The sequence below is a fragment of the Heliangelus exortis genome, chromosome 7, assembly GCF_036169615.1.
Source record: "Heliangelus exortis chromosome 7, bHelExo1.hap1, whole genome shotgun sequence".
Classification (NCBI taxonomy): Eukaryota; Metazoa; Chordata; class Aves; order Apodiformes; family Trochilidae; genus Heliangelus; species Heliangelus exortis.
In genome coordinates, this window is record NC_092428.1 from 33418499 (window position 1) to 33435158 (window position 16660).

Sequence of the window (16660 nt, forward strand, 5' to 3'; positions counted from 1 at the left end):
AAATCCCCACGATTAAAAATATCTTGGTGTCAGGGACTTTTGCGAGAGAACAAAAACTCTCTGATTCCCTCAGATAAATAATGAAACAGATGGTTGTTGGGGGGGTGAAAGGTCAAACCTTCCCTGTTGACTAAAACACAAGGTTGACTTAAAAGATTTTTATTTTTTTTTTCCTTCTTTTTCCTGAAGTTCTTCAAGCTGCAGCCCAGCAGCCCAGGCCTCTCAGCGAGGTGATGGGGGCTTCCCCAGCAACCCCGGGGATGAGGTGGGTTCCAGGGGCTCCTCCTCAGGTGGTTGGCACCCCGATCCAGCACTGAAAAACATTTCTGCAGACCCCAGCTATAATCAAGGACTGGGGAGAATAATGAAGAGAACTTGCCCAGGGATATGGGTTATCCCAACAGCTAAAGATTCAGCTTGAATTCCCCTTCCTAAATGAACTCCTCGCTTCCCACTCCTCGGCAAAGGCACCACGGGAACCTGGGAAGTCCTGAGAAAATTATTGATAAGGCAGGTTAGGGAAATGGGAAGCCAACAAACAAACTCTGTCTGTAGGGTGAAGCTCCTGCATTCATTAGCAGGCTCCAATTAAAAGAGCAGAGGGCATTTATTTGGGAAGCAGCACACAGACTGTCTAAAGAGGCAGATGCTCCAACTCCTACCATTCGACATCATTTTAGTGCAAATTGTGCAATCACTCAAACACACAAACATTTCAAGGTAATTTTCGTAAATCCCTATTGTGATCTAATTCCTTATTAAGGAGAATAAAGCAGGCTGCTGTTGTAATTCATCAGCCCTGTGTGCTGCACAGCAACTGCTGGAGTTCATTTCATGGGTTTTGCTGAAAAAAATCAACTTAAATTTCTGGAATTACTAACAACAGCAACCTTCAAAGATCTACTTTTTTTTTTTTTTTTTTTTTTTTTTTCCAATCTACCTTTTTTTTTTTTTTCCCCCCCCTAAATACAATTTAAAACTAGAGAAGAAAAAAAAAAAACATAGCTGAGAAGGTCACAAGGATCAAGGCTAAGGACCTGGGGACCAAATCCATGACCTCTGTATGAGTGGGTTTAAGGTCCAGCATGCAGGAGAGGACCTGCCTGGGCTTCTCACAGGGAGCATCCTTGTGGTGCAGAGCAGCAGCATGTCACAGGGGAGCCTCCCTTTGTTATTGCTGCCATCCTAACCCAAGTCCTTCCTCATCTGCTGTTAGAACATCTCTGTGACACCTCAAGAAGTGCCTGGATGCTGTGTTCCTGCAAGGGGAAGGTGGAGGTGCTTGGGGTGCATGGTCTTGCAGTGTGGTCCAGTGGTCTGGAGAAGAGAGGGTGAGGTAAGCTCTTTATCCTGTTTAAAATGGTATTATTTCAGTGACAAGTTTCGGTCAGGATGGAAGGCAGCCCTCCCCAAATGGAAGGAAACATCAGCCTGATTTCTTGGGAAAATCATCAGTCTGCTGGCCAAGGAGGGTTTGAAGGTCAAGCCCATCCTCTGAGCTGGACAAAGCATCTCCCCCACCTCCTCCAAGCACCCTCTTTACAGCCAAGCTGCTATTTCCAGTCTGCATACAGGAGGGGAGGATGAAATGAAGGTCAGGGTGGGAAAAACTCTTTGTGTGAGTGTGTCCACCTGCTCCTGGGAGCCTGCACACACCATTCCTCCTCCTCCCACCCCCAGCACTGCCCGGGCCCCCTTCCCACCACCCCTGCCACTGCCACCACCCCTCTTACAAATGGTCCCACTCACAGCAGCAGCAGCAGCAGCCACGTGGATGCAATAACTAAGACAAATAAAAATCTCTTAGCCTGGTAATTTACAAATAAAAGTTCATTTTCCTCTAAAGGAAGAAGAGAGCCACGGGGCTGGAGAGGGAATTCCGCTGCCCCAGAGGCGAGGGATGTGGTGCCATAATTTGACCTGATATTTTTTTTTTTTTTTTTTTTTTTTTTCCCAAACACAAAATGACCTGCTACAGCATCCCAGGGAGAATATGAATTAGCCCAGGTCAATAGGAGGTCAAACAGATAGGGTGCTAAAATCCCTTTACTACTTTGTAGTATCTTATGCTAATTCAGTTCCCTTCTCTGCGATAAACAAAGCCAGTTGAAAGGAGATAGCATCACACAGTGATGGGTCCCAAAGCTACAATTTAATACAAATCTAGTAATTTCATTATACAACATATCCAGTTCATTTAGAGGCGAAGAATACTTAAGAAGGTCCAGGATTGAAATACCTTAGCTGAGACTTGAAAAATATAAATAATTCAGCAAAAACGTAATTTGGCACATCAACCTAAGAGCTATGCCTGACCAGTTCTGGCTGTCCATAAAAATGCTGCTCAAATGAAAATCAGGGGTCCCGGGTCCTTGTACACAAATATTGCAGAGTTGTAAGGCACGTAATTAGTAAATATATGCATTAAAAAATAAAATAAAATCCTTGTTTCTCCCTGCAAAAAGTGGCATTATGCCATTTTAATGAGAATTACTGGTTTAATAAAGCTTTGGCAGTGTTTTCCAGGTGACGCCTTTCACCTTGGAAGGATTCTTCTCAGAGCCTGAGGAAGAACTTTCTGACTCCCTGTTTTGCAGGGAACTGGGAGCAGCCAAAGGGAAAGAACCTGGCGAGGGGATTGAACTCCAGGGGTTGGGATTCCTCTCGATTTTAGCAGCTCCTGTCCAGGGCTGGGTAGAAAATTTCCCATCTGCTTTGCTTTGGATTCCAGGTTTCAGTCTGGATCTGCAGACAGGTAGCTTTGAGCTAAGATCAGGGCTTTAGGTGTAAAAAACAGCAGGTTTGAGCTTCACGAACAGGGATGTACTGAGAGTTGCTTTTGGGGGATTTTGGCTAAAATTAATCTGCTGCCAGAACCAGCCACGGGAGAAGACATCCAAAGACTCTGAAGAGCAGGGGAAGGAATCTTCTGGCAATCCAGAAATGGAGCTTGCTGGGAACATCCCGTGGCTGGGGTTATCAGGAGCAGCTGGGAGGAGAAGAGCAGCACAGCTGATTCCTATACCTGGCTGATTAACCTGTGGCTCATTAACAGGTGGTGCTCATTAAAGAGGAGCTGGGAGGGAAGGCTGGGCTTCAGTTGGCCGGGCTACCAGGAGCTGTGCAGGGCTGGGTCTTTTCTCCCTGTTAAAAGGAGGGAAAAGCAAGGGGTTGGGTAGTTCCTGGAGGGTTTACTTTGAGTTAGAGAGGAATTTTGGCACTGGGAACATGAAAAGTTCTGGTTCTCCCCTGGGAAATGTAAATACAGGTGGGGAGGAATGGTCCTGAGAAGCCTTTTGGAGCTTGGAAGAAATACCTGCTTCTCCTGAATGGACTTTTTGCTCTCTACTCAACATCCTCTTTCCAGGTAAGTGCAGGTGCCCTCCTCATGTGCCCTCCTCATGTGCCCTCCTCATGTGCCCTCCTTGTGTGCCCTCTCTGAACTGTGTCCTGTTCCCCAGACCCCTTTGTGAAGTCCTGTGGGCTCTGCTGAGTCTCTAGCAGGTCAGTCATGGCTGTGATGGTTATTACTTGGTTTTTAATTTCGCCTCCTTTGGATAAAGATGTCCTTTTGGAGGGGTAGTAAGGCTTTTAAAAATTATCTCAAAGCTTTGGTGTGATTATTGGTTTTCAGAAGGTCTTTCTAAAGCTGTAGTAAAGGGAAAGGCTGTAGAGTTGCTTTCCCTTCATGCTGGCTGTGAGAAGAAGCCCCACTCAGCTCTAGACTAATGAAGCTGAATGAGTCTCACCTGAGGAAAAATGTCTGTAAGAATATAGAAGAAAAATTCTGTCTGTTAGGAGATACCCTCTATGTTTAGAGCACCAATGTTGAGAATAGAACTCCTGAGCTGTGATATGAACTGTGCTTGTGTAAAACAAGTTTTTTTTTACAAAGCACTCAAGAACACAGTGATGTTTCAGCATGTCTCTGGGTCCCTGTGTACCTGTTCTTCTCTAAGTGCTGAGTTTTTTGGTTTGGTTTTTTTTTCCTTCTGATAATCTTGCTTAGGAAAAGGAAAAAAATAAAAAATAAAAGAAGGGTGGCTACAGAGCATTTATTTAAGCTTGAAATGGTGTCTTGGTCTGGAAAAACAAAGCCTTTCCTGATTTCCTAGCTTTGTGCCTAAGATTTTAACGAGTCGCATCTGGTGGTTCTTCACGTCAGGTTGCATTATGAATCTTTATGGGCAATTAACTGGCTGGGTATGAAAACACCCCCACTAGTGATGGGTCAGTGGGCACATCCAGCTTCAGAAATCAGCTCAAATTGTTAAGTCTGTCTCAAAAGGAAAAGCACACTATTTTCATTCTGATGGATTTGATGAGACAGTGGGAGGACCCAGAGTCAACAGAAAACTTTCTGTGATGAATAAATATTGGCTGCTGGAAACTGCTGGTGTTCCTCCTCCCTCTTCTTGTACTTTAAACAAGTGGCAATAGCCAAATTATGTCTAGATAATAACACTTATGACCATGAAGATAATTATTTGAGATGGTGTGATGAGTTACTTGAACTGTTCTTGGTTTAGATGTATTATTACTCGGTGAGGTTAACAAAGAAACCCAAACCAAACAATGTGTTTCCAGCTTTAGCAGAACTTGTACAGCCAAAAAAATATCTGACTTTGAGAAGTATGGCTCTGAGTTGTTTTACTTCTTTATTTTTTTTCTTTTCCCTCCCACATGCACCTTTGCTCTGCTCTGCTCCAACCCAAGTGATTCTACAAAGTCCCCTGTGGTGGTAGTGGAGGAGTTTGCTGTGAGCATTGGTGATGTGGGAAAGGACTTGGTAGGCTTACAGCTTGCATCAGGATGTTTAGAAAGTGTATTTACCTAAATCTAAATGAATTTGAGGCCTTAATTTTAAAAACCACAAATCCTGCTGCTCACTGCTAAGGTGCTGTGAGGCCAAGGGAGCAGCAGCTCAGGCAGGTGAGAAGTGAAACCACCAAACATTTTGAAACCAGCTCAGGCCTGAACTGTCTGCTTGAAATAAAAGTAACATCTCCAGGTTTTGCGTGAATTTTTAATTTTAGATTACACCTTTGGCTGGAAGAGACAGTGGAGCAGATCATTTCATAGAATCATAGAATGGGCTGGGTTGGAAGGGACCTCAGAGCTCATCAAGTCCAACCCTTGATCCACTCCCCCCGTGGTTCCCAGCCCATGGCACTGAGTGCCACATCCAGGCTCTTTTGAAATATCTCCAGGGATGGAGAATCCACCCCTTCCCTGGGCAGCCCATTCCAATGGCTGAGCACCCTCTCCAGAAAGAAATTCTTTCTAATGTCCAACCTAAACCTCCCCTGGCACAACTTGAGACCTCTTGTGCCCTCTTGTCTTGCTGAGAGTTGCCTGGGAAAAGAGCCCAACCCCCCCCTGGCTCCAACCTCCTTTCAGGGAGTTGTAGAGAGTGAATTTGTGTAATTGCAGCAAGAGTCATTGAGGAAGGGAAGGATTTCTCCAAAGCATATAAAGGATGAGATGATTTGATAGTGTCTGACCTCTGTAACCAGAGCTGCAGGACCCTTCTGCCTTAGTGAGGACATAAACCTGGTAGTGTCTGAGCTGAGAGCCAGGAGAGCAGGATCTTTCTGCACTTCAGGTGAAGTAAAGAAATTAATCCAGTGGGAAAAAAGTGGAGTTTTAATGAGTATAAGAAGGTTTAGCCCCCCTGTAAGGGCAGAGATGCTAATGTGGGGGAGAGCAGCAGAGGGGACTGGCTGCAAGATGGGGGGTTATTATGGGAAAAAAAATTGTGTGCAATGGATTTGAAGTTGATTTGGTTATGCATATGTTAAACTCTGCATGCCCTGAACATCAGCTTAGGCTTCCTTGCTGCCAGGTTGCACCTTTTCCAGAAATGTCTTTTCAAGATATCACCAGTTTCACTGTGTGTTTTGGTTTGGGTTTTTTTAATGGATAAAGCTGTCCTTAAGCTGATAAACATGCTTGCTCATCGTGGTGAGATGCTTCATGTGTCATCCTACAAAATATTATATACCAGAGAGAGAGAAATTGGTGTTTCTGACAAGGAATCCCCAAAGCAATCTGTAGAAAAAAAAGAGGAAAGCAATAGGTGTCAGGACTATGTGTTGCTGGGAAGGAAATTTCCTGGCATGGTTAGGTGAGAGCTCAGGATGTTCTGCAAGCAACAAGTTCTCTCTAAATGTGGTGTCTGAGGAAAATAATCTTGGGTGTAGGGTAATTTGTACACATTTGAGAACTTGGTAATGATCCTAAAAGTCTGTTTTGGATAAATGGGAAATTCTTTTCTGCTGTTCAAAAATGTAAAATCAAATACAGCTCCTTATTGCTTCTCTGAAGATCACAGCTAATTAGCCTTAGTTAAGTAAAGCATGTCCTTTGAAAATTGGAGACAAGCTCCTTTGCCCTCTGAAGAATTGCCTGTTATTTACATTGTTAATATTAATATCCTGCAGCCTCTAAACTCTGAGCCTGTGTCAGTGCAGGCAGCCTTGCAACAAACAACTCAGACCTTCAGGAGAACGAGGACTTTGAGACTTGATTTTATTTTTTTTTTTCACCAAGCTGCAATAACTGGTGATGGGTGGGTCCTGGTATTCCTAAAATAAATCCAGATTCAAGCCCCCAGCCTTCAGAATCTCACTTTGCACCTTCCCTGGGACATCTTCTTTGCAGCTGGAGGGGCAGGTCCCAGGTGAAGCTGCTTGGTTTGTGGGAAGGGCAGGAGCTGTAGGTTGGGTGAGCAGATGGGTGGGAGGGGTGATGAGGAGCTGAGGTGTTCCTCTGGTGATGCTCCTGGGATTCCAGGCTGGATGGGGAGAGGTGTCTGGGCACAGAGAGCAGTTCCCATTGATGTTGGGAGTTGATGGTGAGATGTTCTAGTGCTGCTCACCTTGGGTGCTTCAGCATTGCTCTGTACAAGGTTGAGGGGAAAAAAAATTCTGATCAAAAAAGCTGCAGAGAAGAATAGCAGAAAGCTCCAGAAGTCTGTGCTTCCAGGAATTGCTCCAATACTGGGAATACTTGGAGATTTTTTTTGTTTGGGAGGAGCAACAGGCATCTTGAATTTTACCCAGCAGAGCAGGGACTGTGGGAGAAGGATTTGTTGTGCTTGGATAGCAAAGGGTTGGACACCTTGTCCTCTGCCACCTCCAGCTTCTCAGCCTTCATCTGGGAGCAAAGCAAAGCAAGAGCTTTGCAGTGAGCTTGGGGGGGAGGGGGTATAATAATCCAGTTGGTGCAGATCGACTGGAAAACCATGGAAAATATTACTGAGGGTGATGTAGTGATGAGTGGAATTGGTCAGCAGAGATGGGAATACTGAAGGAAGGGGTAAGGATGATGATTCAGCCAACAGTGCTCTGTAAAGGACATTGAAAAATGTAGGGCTTGGCATTAAAAGCTCTGTGCTAGTTGGGCTTTGCTTGCACTTGGAGATCCCAGGAAAAAGCAAATCCCTTCTGCAAGTGCTGCTGTGTGTGCAGAGGAAGACAGAAAGCTGCAGCCAGGAGCACAAAGTGCTGGAGTCAACATCAAGGGCAGGAGAGAGGCTCCTGGTGGCACTTGATGTGTCCTGCTGCATCCTCACCCTGCTTGCAGGGCTGCTGGGAAGTTCTGTTTTCATAAAAACGGTGGAAATGGGATATTTACCAAACGAGAGACCTTCCAAATATGTCCTGATGGAGGCTGCAAACAGCCTAAAAAAACCCCCCAGTAATAAATAAAATAAAATCCCTCATTGGTTGCTGTGTTGTATTACCTGAACTGAAAAGAAGTATTATTACTAAAGAATTACTTAGCAAGAAAGAATTCTATTATTTCAAATGGAAGGCCACATGCTTTTTATCAGTTATGGAATTTTAACAGCTAATATTTAGGTGAAAGTCTCTAAACTCTTTTGGAGGTTTGGAAGCACCATCCCATTAGTTGCTCTGGGAACTGAGCACCCAGGTCCCCAAGGTGGCTTTGCAAATCTGTGACTAAACATTTCTTTCTACTTGCAAGGTTGAATGGAAGCAAAGTTTCTGGGGTATGATAATTTCATACTGGAATGAATCTTGTATAAGTTAAAAATCCCTGGAAGCTCCGAGGTAGTAGGAGTTGTGTACTGGGGAATCTTTAACAAGATCACTGAAGAGATTACTGGTTCAATAAATGAAGGTTTTTATCTTGGGTCCTTGGAGACCAGGGAGACATCAAGAGACTGGAGAGAAGCAAATACAAGCCCAGTTTGAAGGGGAGGAGGAAGGACTGGGAAAAGCAGGCAGGATGTGACAGCCCAGCACATCTGACCTTGGTGCTAGGCAAAATTCTAGGAGCATTAATAAAGGATGAGATCAGAAAACATCTGGAGAAATAAACCAGGCAGCCTGGGTTCATAAAGGGTAAAGGTTCTCTGCTAAATCAGAGGGATTCTGTTGGGGAGATGATGTGGAAAGCAGGCAGGGATGGTTCTGTTGGGCTTCATTCTGTCTTTTTTGGGCTCTCTGCATCGATGGGAAAGGATGGCTGGGGTAATGCTGGTGTAAAGGGGAGAGGAGGCAGTGCTGAGACTGAGGGTTAAACTGGAGCTCTGTGTGTGGGGAAAACCTGAGTAAAGGTGGGATCCAGTCAGGTGGATGAAGGGGAGATGAGGGATGGAACCTGCTGTGCAAGGCTGGGAAGGAGTGGATGGAAATGGCCCATCACCTCTTCTTCAGACTAACAGCAGAGTCTCAAGTTTGTAGCTTTGAACTGTGAGGATCTTGGGTGAAAAAAAAAACAACCCACAAAACTTTTGCAGAGCCCTGAGTGAGAGAGAGTTGTAGTACTAATGGAGAGCAGAAGCTAAAGCCTACTTAGCATGTGAGCTGTGAAGATGGAGAGTTTAATCTGGCATATTGTAAAGTACTTCTGTGCAGCTCTGGAGGTTGTCCTGCCTGAGCTGGGACATCAGAGCATCAAATGGACATCCTGGGGACTGGGGAGGGCAGAGGACAGCAGGGATGATAGAAGGGCTTGTGAAGCTGCCATGAGCAGGAATCCTGGGAAGCCTGGAAATGTACTCACCTTGGGGGAAAAACCAAGGTGTTTAAAAGATGATACGAAGATTTCGAGATGCTGAAGAGGAATTTCAGAGTAGTTGAGCTATAGATAAACACTTTAAATTTACTCAGAATCCCAGAATGCTTGTTCATAAAATAAGCATAAGGGAAAAGATTGCTGACATAAGAATATGTTTGATTCAAGCAGGGTGAAAGAAACTCTGCAACTGCTGCCCCAGGTTGAAAAAGAAGACAGCTTGCTTTAACACCTAAATATGCTAAAAAATAGCTATTAATAGGGCTGGGGTGGGGGCAGAGATCAGCTCCATCCATTTCTAGAATACCCCATGTCTTGTCTGGTTATGTCATTAAAGGGCAAATCATTAATTGGGGAATGTGGGGAAGGGCTGAGTGTGCAGGCAGTGCTGGGGGGGGTTGGTACCTGGCTGGGTGACCCCCAAATGTCCCAGGGGAAGGGCTGAGCTGTAGCTGAAGGAGGGAGCTTGGCTGAGGAGCTGGCACAGCTGCATCCCTTTGGGGGCTCTTGTTCTTGGGGCTGGGGGAATCCTGCAAGTTCCTGCTGGAAAAGGGAACAAAACTGAAGTGGGGGTAAAAAAAAAAACCAAACCCAAAAAACCTAAGGAAACAAACCCACCAATCATCCTTTAGTATTTACAAGGGGATTTTTGGAATAAAGATTGCCAATACTGAAGAGTTTTGTTAGAGGAGTGGCTTGGAGTCCAACTAAACACATGTAAGGGTCTGGGCTTGTGAAGTGGCACTGAGCAAGAGAAGGTTTGTGTCTGCTTGCTGTGACCTGCAAGGGATGATCTAGCAGAGTTCTTGCTATATTTTATTCATGATCCTCAAATATTTTGCTGTGTGTATGACCTGCAAATCAATGGTTTGTAAAGCTGCCCCAGTGTAGTAATTTATGGAGAAACACAAGAAAAATGGAGGCAGTAAACAATTTTTTTTTTTCAGTAATAGGAGTGTGTTCTTACCCAATGGATGCTGAACTTTGTGCACAAAAATAGAAATACCAATGTTGCCTCATGCTCAGTGACACTGCTGAGGTGATGTGAGCACAACTGTTCCTGCTCTAACAAAAAAAAAAGTAGAAATCACTTTTTCCACCAGCTCATATCAGCACAGTGTGATCCCACTCACATTTTTCTGAGCATTATTCAAATCCACTCACTAAACTGTGATTGTTCAGGGTGGGTTTGTTTGGTTTTTTTTTTCCTTTTCTTAAGCAGTTGGTAAATTAATGTGGGTAAAGTAAAACTTGGCTGGAACCTTGAAATCAAATCAAATGCTTCTCAGGGCTTGAAGTTGTTCACATCCATTTGTTGTTTGGTCAGTTTTCACATCCTTCTGCTCTTCCTGGGTTTGATGAGGAGTGATAACCCTAATGTACTGTGGGGAAGCTCTTTTGGGATTTGCTATCTGACCACAAATAGGAAATATTAAACTCTCATGAGCTCTAATACTGTGCTAAGGCCACTTGTAGGGCCAAGATCAGGGGGCAGTGGAAGTTGCAAGTGTTTTATGGAACTGCTCAGGTGCCTTTCTTCTCCAAACTTTGATAGTTCCCTCTCACTTTATTTTTTGTTAATTTTAGACAGTATCGTTGTATTTATTATTTTATTATTATTTATTATATCATTGTTATTTATTCAGCTTCTTCAAGTTACTCAGGACAAAGTAAAACTGAGCAGACTTAAGCTGAAGTAACTCCAGTAACTTCCCTTAGTATGAAGCTGTTATCTCAATGAAACCCTGTTTCCTTTGTAACCTGCTTCTCATTTGTCTGCATCTTTCCCTGTTGCCTTCATGACTGAGCCATTAATAGCTGCTATTCAGGAAGAAAAAAAAAAAGTGAGAACTCTTCCAGGCCATAATTTACCCTCCCAATTCAAGCCCTGAGTCAGTTTTGGAGCTTTTTCTGCTGTATCATTACACACCCACCAAAACAGATGGAATCTTTATAAAGATAATACCCAACTCAGTGCAGGGCTACTTACATCTCTCTTTGAAGTCCTGTTTGGGTCAGTAGTTGCTCAGTTTAGGCAGGAGGTGGTACCAAATTCACTGCAAATCCACTCACATCTCCCTTTAAACTCCCACTTGGGTCAATCAGATTTCCTCCTCAGCCTCTAAACTGACCTCAGGTGCTTGGAGCTGCTCTACCTGCTCCTGATACATGGGGTTTTTTTCCAATTATGAGCTGTGCAGTGGCTGGTGCCCTGTGCCAGTGGCTTTCTCTGTTACACGGGGTTGCTGTGCCCTGGCTGTGGCTCTAATCCCCCAAAACGTGGTGGTGGTGGCAGGGATTGAAACCTGCCCCAGATAAAAGCCTGTTGGCTTGCCAGCCCCAGCTGTGAGGTGTTCCCACTCTTCCTGTGCTGTTTGCTACACAACAACTTGTTTTCTTTTGTAAAAACCTTTTCCTATTGATCTGGATTGACGGGTGCAGAGCAGCCCCGTGAGTTCAATGCAAATTGTTTCCGTGTGCTTCCTGCCAGCAGCAGAGCGGTACCAAAGGGTGCTGGGCTGGAGATGTGCAACCTCCCTCTTTCAAGTCATCTCTCCCTGTATTGATACCTGGCCTGATCTTCCTTTCAGAGGAGAAGCTAGCAGTCAATTAATGCATTTTTAAATGCTTCTGAGGAGAAGGTAAACCTAAAATCCGAGGAGGGCTGCGTTTGGGCAGGGGGATGCTGAATCTGCCGGTTTTCTCCTGGATTGAACTGAAATTGATCTGGGTCCTTCAGCTGAGACAACATCAACTTTGCTGCTTTTATCCTTGCTGGGTGTTAGGGGTGGGGGGAAGCACCACAAAGCAGCCAGAAAGAGTGTCTTGTTTAGGTTTTTGAGCTTGCTGAAATAACAGGTTTGATGAAGGTTTTGATCCCGTTGTGCAGCTTGGTTCCTTCACCAAAGGGATGTGGGCTGGAAGGAACCTCAGTACTTCAGTGTTTTGTCCCCAAACCTCACGGGTCCTTGCTCCAGGCATGGGGCTTAGTTGTTAGGCTGCTGATCTGCCCTGGTGTGTAGGAAAAAGTCTTGTTTCCTGAGGAATAGCAAAGGACCAAGGATTTACCACTTCATCTGGGTGGCTGGGGGTGCAGCCTCAGAAAAGGAGACTGAAAAACGTGAGCAAAGCTTGTTGGTGGTAAAATGTTTGTCTTAAAATGGTAAAATGTTTGGCTTAAAGCCACCAAAAAAAAGGAACATGAAGCAGTCATAGTCCTAGAAGTATTTTGGTTGGAAAAAAAAGATGAAGTCCATCTTCTATCCCAGCACTGCCAAGGCCATCACTCAGCCCTGTCCCTCAGCATCACCTCTGCATGGCTTTAAAATCCCTCCAGAGAGGGAGGAATTCCACCTCTGCCCCCTCCCTGGCCAGGTTCAAGACTGGGTTGGTTGGGGCTTGGAATAACCTGCTCTAGTGGGAGGTGTTGGAATGGATCTTTAGGGTCCCTTCCAACCCATCCTATGAGTGTGTCCTCAGCACTTCTCTCCCCCAGGGCCTGTGGATCATCCCCACTTATGAGCCTTGCACAAAAGCATGGAAAAATTCTGGTGGGTTTGAATGCTTCCGTTTGAAGGAAAATGGGGATTTGGGGTTCTGCTCAGAACCCTCAACTCCTCTCAACATCACAGAAAACAGCTCTGCAGGTGGGAAGTTATTCCTGAAATTCTGGAAGTTTTGGGTGTTTTCAGAAGGAAACTGTTGTAGCTGAAAAAAGGGCAGGAGAAGATGAACATGTTAAGTTTTTAAATTCTTCTTCTGGATGTAGGAACTTTTTCGTGGCTGCAGAACCTCCCAGAGCTGAGGTGCAGCAAGCAAATGAAGCAGGTTACACACAAGCTGCAAAACCTCTTGGAGAGAAAAACCTTATTTTGTTTTTTTATTTAATTGTATCAAGCTGAATCTGCTTTTTCTTAAAATAAAAACGGGTAGAAGGGGGAGCACGAGGTGCTTGCTCTCCCTACCCCCTGCCCATGTGAAGGGCTGGAGTAGGGACATCCACCCCCAGAGCTTAATGAGTGCTGAGTGACAACACCAGTGCCACCGGGGGGTGGGTGACATCTGCATGAATATCAAATGGCTGCATTATAATCACTGCTATTTCCATGAATACCAAATGAACTTATAATAACCCAACTCCTAAAGAGTTACCAATTTGTGCTTAAAAAAAACCCAAACAAAACAAAAAAACCAAACCACAACCCCACCACAACAAAAAAAAAAAAAAAAAGGGGGGGGCAAACAACAGAAATAGAGATTAAATTAACTTTATTATATTTTGGGGAGGTTGAGATTTGGACAAAGTGTTTGAAAAAGATTCAAGTAGTTGATAATTGTTTCTGACCATTGTTTGGAGTGGTTTTGTTGTGGGTTTTTTTTCCCTATAAATCTCATTTGGAATGCTAAACAGCAGATAATGAGGGTGCAGAATTATTTAATTGCTTAGCTGACAATCTTGATTAAGTGCAGGGTTTGTTTTGTTTTTTTTTTAAACTGCCTCTTCTGTGAAAGGACAACAGCACTCTAGGAGCACAGAAAGCTAATGAAGGGTTCATGTGGAGCATCTTTTAGAGGAGTTTGCTGCAGGAAGCTGAGAAACCCTGGTTTCAAGTCAAAATCTGCTTCCACCAAAATCTTCAGCAAACTGCAGCTGGGAGGTGGTTTAAGTCGTATTAGAATTATGCACCCTGGAGTGCAAACACCATCAGTTGTGTAGAATCCCAGACTGGTTTGGGTCGGAAAGGAACTTAAAGCTCATCCAGTTCCAATCTCTGCCATGGTCAGGGACACCTCCCACAGCCCAGGGTGCTCCAAGCCCCATCCTGACTGATCGCATCTATCCCATTGCTTTCCTGCTGCTGGATTTCTCCATCCTTGCCCAAACACCCCAGCTCTGGGAGGTGTGACTTTGGGTGTTGACCCAGGACTGTTTGTGTGGGATCAGGCAGGGTAAGTGGGCTTTGGCTCGGTGACCTTCAACATGGAAGAGCAAAAGCAAAGCAGAGTCACACAGTCACCTTTTCCTGGCTTTGCAGGAAGGAGCAGAGAATGAAACACCAATTAAAAGCTCTAATGGGAGCTTGGGGTGGATCTGTACAATAAGAAACTTCTAGGTCAGGCAGGAGGGTTGTAATAATAATAATAACACTGAGCACTTTTCCTTATTTAACTTTGTTTTTTATTGTGTTCAGCCCGCAGCTGATTTTTTTTTTTTCTTACCTTGTAACATAGTCCCTAATTGAGACACATGAAGCTCATAAGAGGCTTTAGACAAGATTCAGCTAGCCACAAAAGTCATTATCTCATTTTCATTTATTAACATGATATTTCCAATGGATTAACAAGGGTTTCCCTTTTGTTGCCTCTGCTGTGGCTGTAGCCCTAAAGGGGCTGCTGCATCTCTCCATCTCAAGTGACTTCTTACTCACATCAGATTATAGTAATGTACGTGGTGCAGGAATGGCATTTATTATACTTCTTGAATTAAAATGCCCCATTTAAAGTAGCTGTAATTACTGGAAATAGGATAAAGTGGACTTGAGTGTTGGTTTAAGCAATGAGCTGGTATCAGAATAGCTGCAGCTGGATCTGGGCGTACAAAAAAACCTTCCCTGGCTTTGCCAGATCTGCTCCTGGAATGGTTCTGGAATCTGCATCCTGATGCAGAGTGGGTAATTCCAGTTCTTTGAAGAAGCTGGGGGTGGTCTTAAACAACACCCAGGACTTCCCCCACCACTGGTAGTTATTTTTGTACCTGTTAGTGGCCCTGCCACTCCGCGAGGCCACGAAGAGCAAAGCTGCAAATTTTGGTTAATCTGGGAAAGGCCAGGCCAGGACCCCCGGTGGCTGCAGGGCTGATCCCTGGCACAGGGAAAAACCTGCCTGGTTTTTCCAAACGTGTTTTCCAGCTCTGCTGCTTGCTCCCCAGTTCCTCCTCTCCTCCCAGAAGGATGCTCCAGCAGCGTTCCAGCAAGGAGCTGCAGAGAGCCTGAATGCTCCAGGCACTGTCTGATCTTGTCTGACATAATTTAAACCCATGCTTCCTGCTTTAGTTTTACATTTTCCAGGACCTGAAAAGGTTCAGTGAGAAACAAAATTCACCTCAGCAAACTAGAGACTGGGAGACTTGAATGGGTGCAGGTGAGCTCTGCTTCATCTCACCCAGAGCTGCAGGGTGTCTGCCAGGGGGGTTTGGTTGGAAAATCAAGACTTTAATTATTTGTGGATGTCAGATTTGCCCTGCCCAGTTCCTTAAGAGGTCTCAGCCCTAAAGAGAGACTGAAAAATAAGCTGTGGAGATTGGAAGAATTCTCTCAGCCTTGGCTTCCAGGGTGGGGGGAAAAAAAAAAAAGTATCAGGATTGTTGTTTTTTTTTTTAATCCAGGAAGCTCCGTCCTCTGTCAGGTTTGAAGCTGTAGCCTATGGAGTGCTATAAAAGCTCTTAGGCAAAAAATCACTAACAGGTTTCAACATAAATTTGTAAACCAAAGCAGCCCTTGCTGTTGTGGAATCCCTGTCTGCACTCCCTGTTCCAGAGGGTGGCTCCTGGTGTAGTTACTGAATTGCATCTCAGGGTGGGTGTTGGGGGGCAGGGGGTGCTGCAAGGGATCTGCCCCTCTTCTGGTGTCAGAACTGTAGTTTGTCTGAAGGAAAACTTGTGGGGGTCCTTCAAGGGATGGGCTTGGGCTTCTGGGGGGTGAGGGTGGGGAAGATGCTCTAAAAAAATTAGGTAGCATACATGAAAAAGATGCTTTTTTCAGTCTGCTTAACATAAGGATGAAAATCATGTAGGGCAAATGGTCTTCACCTGATGGGCAGGGGGTAGGTGTTTGGGGGACCTCTTCAGAAACAAAAAAAAAACCCCCTAGGGTGACCCCAGCCCCCTCTGCCTGGGATGCAGGTGTTGTCACTGAGCCTTGGGCAGCCCCTGCCCACAGCTTGTATTTCACACCAGGGTTCAGAGAGGTGGGGGGTGTTCAGAGTGTGTTCTTCCTTAATTCCACACACACACAAAGAAAAAAAAAAAAAACAAGCCCCAGCATGAGCAGTTGGAATAAAACCTGAGTTTTGGGTAAATTCCAATAATGTGTTTTTCATTGCATGGGATGTGATGCCTGTCAACACTTACTGCTCAGATTCGCCTCCTTTTTACGTATCTTAAACAGACCCCCTCTCTCTTTTTTTTTTTCTTTTTTTTTTTTTTAGCAGAGAGGAGCAGTGTCCTGCATATCATGCTTCCATCTCCATACTGTAATTATTAATATAGGGTAGAGAGAGGTCACCTATGTTTTTTGGCAACAGCTACGTTCCCATGTATAAATCATGATAAAGTGCTATGACTCTGTAGGGTACACTGGTGTTTTCAATTTGCCATTTGCCCTGTGTGGAATATCCTTTCTTTCTTTCTCCCTTAAAGAAAAAAAAAAAATGAATAAAATAGAAAAAAAAAAGTCTTTTGTTCCTATAATATAGATAAACTCATAGATTTCACAACCAATAAAAGTAATATTAATAAAAAAGAGGTATTGTTACAAAGTAGGTCCTAACTATGCAGCCTAATGTTTCAGTAAGTCTGTGGTGCACATCCTTTTATAGCCAATTAAGAGGATGT